Source organism: Glycine soja, chromosome 1, assembly GCF_004193775.1.
Source record: "Glycine soja cultivar W05 chromosome 1, ASM419377v2, whole genome shotgun sequence".
Lineage (NCBI taxonomy): Eukaryota > Viridiplantae > Streptophyta > Magnoliopsida > Fabales > Fabaceae > Glycine > Glycine soja.
Window position 1 is genome coordinate 24479856 of NC_041002.1, and position 3810 is coordinate 24483665.

Genomic DNA, 3810 nt, shown 5'->3' on the forward strand with positions numbered 1-3810 from the left:
TAAAATGAAAGAAGAAACAAATGCCTTGATTATTTTCATGATTTATGTGAAATTCTAATGACATAAGAATAAAAAAAATCAATGGTAACCACAAAAATGGTGAAACACATTCACTCACCATGTAAGTTCACACCTCATACCTCACAAGGTATAAGCATATTCATGAATTTCATCAAAGAATGCCACACAACCAATCTCATTCAATTGCACCAATCAAATGAATTCGTCTAAGTTTCACATCATACACAAGTCCCTAAAGAATTACAAAATTATCAATCCATCATGTGCTCTAATGTGCTCAATCATTTCAAACCAAGCAAGGAACTAACAACAACTTATTTTACTTTTCATTTTGAATTATTTTATTTTTATTTTTTTGTCAAGTTAGTTCGCTATGGCGAGACATGTCTAGCCATGATGAACTTAGTATATGTTTATTGTTTTCTACTAAGGATTTTGCTACAGGGAGAGTATGATTCGCTATGGTAAAAAATACACTTATTCATTTTGGAATGAAGTGTTTCTCACTATAATGAAGTCACCACTTGCTATGGTGAGTTTTATGATAGAAACAAAAACAAGAAAAAAAAAAACACAACACAACTATAAAATGAATTAAAAATGTAAACCATTCACAAAAAATTATCCAAATTCTACAAAATGTTAACAAACAAAATTAAAATGTTCCATATCATGAAAAATAGAGAAGAGAGAAAAGAGAAGTAAGAGATAAGAGAAGAGTAGCATCTTCAAGGAACAATCTCCTCCTCCATCTCTTCTGCATTAGTAACACCCTCAGTGGTGTCACCAACTACTTCAACATCTTTTTCAGCTTCCATCTCAATAGTGGTTTCTTCAGCAATGACAAAGATGACACCTCCAATGATGTTAGCCAGTTCATTAGTCTCCTTAGAAGTAGCTTCATCGTCTTCAGCAATGACATCTCTAGCACTAGTCTCCTCCATCACAACATCACCTTCCATAGCACCAGAATCATTAAGTTCACCATTAATAGGCTCCACATCTACATCTGTCATAGCCTTAATGAAAACCTTAACAATAGGCTCCATATGCTCAGTAACATCCTCATCAATTCTGACAGCGGGCTCCTCATTAGTAACAACATCACCCTTAGCTCCACCAATGGTATCTTTGACCATAAGCTCTTCAACAATAGCATCACCATTAGCTCTATCATTTTGTGTGGTTGCCTCACCACCCTTTTAGCCTTGAGGTGATTGGTCCCCCGGGAAGGTCAAGCCAATTGATGGTAGCCAAGATTGCTTCTTAGAATGGAAAAAGATAAGAAGGGACAATGTAAGTAGCTAAACCTCTCAAATCCTCAAAGAGAAGGAGATTTGATGTTTGGTTTACACCCATCTTCAAAGTCATCTCCTCATGCATCTTTTCTAATATCTCATTGAGAATCAATGGTTTAGGAGGAAGGGGTACAAGCCCTGGCAAAGAATAATCATCTTGTCATAAATTCTTAATGTAATGAGAATCAATGGTGAGATGAAGGTCTACAAATGGTTGTGCCCAATCTTCAATAAGATTAAGGCCTTCCCTAGCTCATAAAGTAGTGATAAGAGGTGGAAGGCCCATAGGTTAACTTTTTTTTCCAGCCATGCTGAAAATCTCTTGGGAAAAAGTTTGACCAATATCAATTAAGAGCCCTTTGATGATAGAAAAGATAAGCTGGACCCTTTTCATTGAGATATCAGGCTTGTGGGTGATGGGAGAAATGTTGTCAAGCAAGAACATACTCCTTAGTGGGCTTTCCTTCAGAATTTGTGTCTATATGTCTATTGGGAATGCATAAGAGTTATTCCATTTCAACAATCCTCCTCAGTGGTCCTTTCCCTTGTGATCCATTCTTCATATCCAAATAGTTGACCCTTTCTTAATTTCAAGGATGACCCAAGCAATGCAAGTTCTTGATGGCCACTAAGTCATACTTGATAACCTTGCCTCTGACTCAGGACTTCCTCTCTTTGTAACCATCTTGAAGGATGACATTAACATAAAACTCACTGGTAAGGGTTTCACTACAAACACATGGTTCCTTCAACTTGTTCCACCTTCTTTCTTCAAATGTATCTTGAATAACAGTGAACTCCTCTTCCTCGAGCTCTACTTTTTTCTCTATATAGACCTCCCTCTTAAGGCTAGCATAATATCTTGCCTCAACATATTTCTTGAAAAAAATGTTAGTATCATTGACAAGCTCATGGGACATCTAAGTTTGTTGGGCCTGGTATCTTTAGGAGGAAGTTAGGAAGATGAACCCTCCTCAGGTTGCCTCCTTTTCTTAGTGTTAGATGACTCATCATATGATTGATTCTTGGAACTTGCTATCTGCAAAATTAAAACATAACAAAAATATGCAAGGTCTAACTTCTTAGAGAGGAATAATATATGAAAAATCAATCTAAGATATGATGAAAAAGACATGTATTGCATTAGATCTCGCCATGACGCCATGGTGAGAATGATCCCTAATGCACATTTAAGCTTTTGGAAGTACATTCGCCATAGAGAAATAGACCCCTGGAGCAAACATAACCCCTGGAAAACTATTTGCCTTGGTGAATTCTAGCCTCGCTTTAGTGAATATGCCTCTAAAAGGAAAGATAGTCTCTATTAGTCATTTCTCCTTGGCATGATAAGATCTCTCCATGGTGAATCAAAAGGTTCTTAAAGGTATACAAATTGTGGGGCTGGAAAAGAAAATTTTTCACTTACAAATTATTGATGATACTTTGATTCCTTGGGAAAAGAGTTGGAATAATATTTGGTCAATTAAAGTGGTATTTCAATTGTTTGAGGGTGTTCATGTTTGAAGGTTATTTTTCATAAGAGTGTGGTGGCATGGGTTAATGTGGAGAAGGTTTGGTTGGAGGAAGTTGCCTATATTTTTTAATTGTAAGGTGGGTAGTTTACCTTTTAAATATCTTGGGTTGCCTACTGAGGAAAATCCTAGAAAGAAGGATACCTTGAAGCCTACGTCAAAGGTTATCAGAAAAAGATGAAGTTCATGGAGCAAAAAATTACTATTTATAGAGGGACATGTGACTCTTTAAATCGGTATTATCTTCTATTCAGATTTATTATCTTTCATTCTTCTAGGCTTAAACAAGTATTATTTCTTCTATTGAATCTCTCTTAAAATAATTTATGGGGTGGGAATGAAGAAAACATAAAGGTTCATTGGGTGGCTTAGAATAGGGTATGTTTGAAAAAATAAAACAAATGAGTGGCTTGGGTATTAAGAATTTGAGAGTGTTCAACTTGGTCTTGTTGGGAAAATGGAGGTGGGGGATGTTGGTAGAAAAGGACAGCCTGTGGCATAAGGTGTTGGTAGGTATTTGTGGGCTTAAAGTGAGGGAGTTATGTGGGGAAAAAGAGACGAAAAGGTTTAGTATAGTAGCAGAATATTTGGAGTTTGGATGTTGAGTGTGGTGGTTGCCAAAGGATGTGGTTCAAAAAATCAATTGTTAGGGTAGTGGGGAATACGAAGAATACTTTATTTTGGCTAGAACCATGGTTGGAGGTACCTTGAAGATAGATTTGGTAGGTTATATACAATGGTTAGGGATAAAGAGATGAGTGTACAAGACATGGAAATGGAATAGGGTAGAGTCGAGAAAGTATTCAATAAACATAACATGCAAGGTGATTATGGAGATCTCTAATTCTATAGAAAAATGGGCAAAGGATGTGTGGAACAAATATGTACCATCAAAAATGGTTATATTTGCAGGGTAGTCATTGCAAGATAGGATACCTTCAAAGTTTAATTTGTTATGG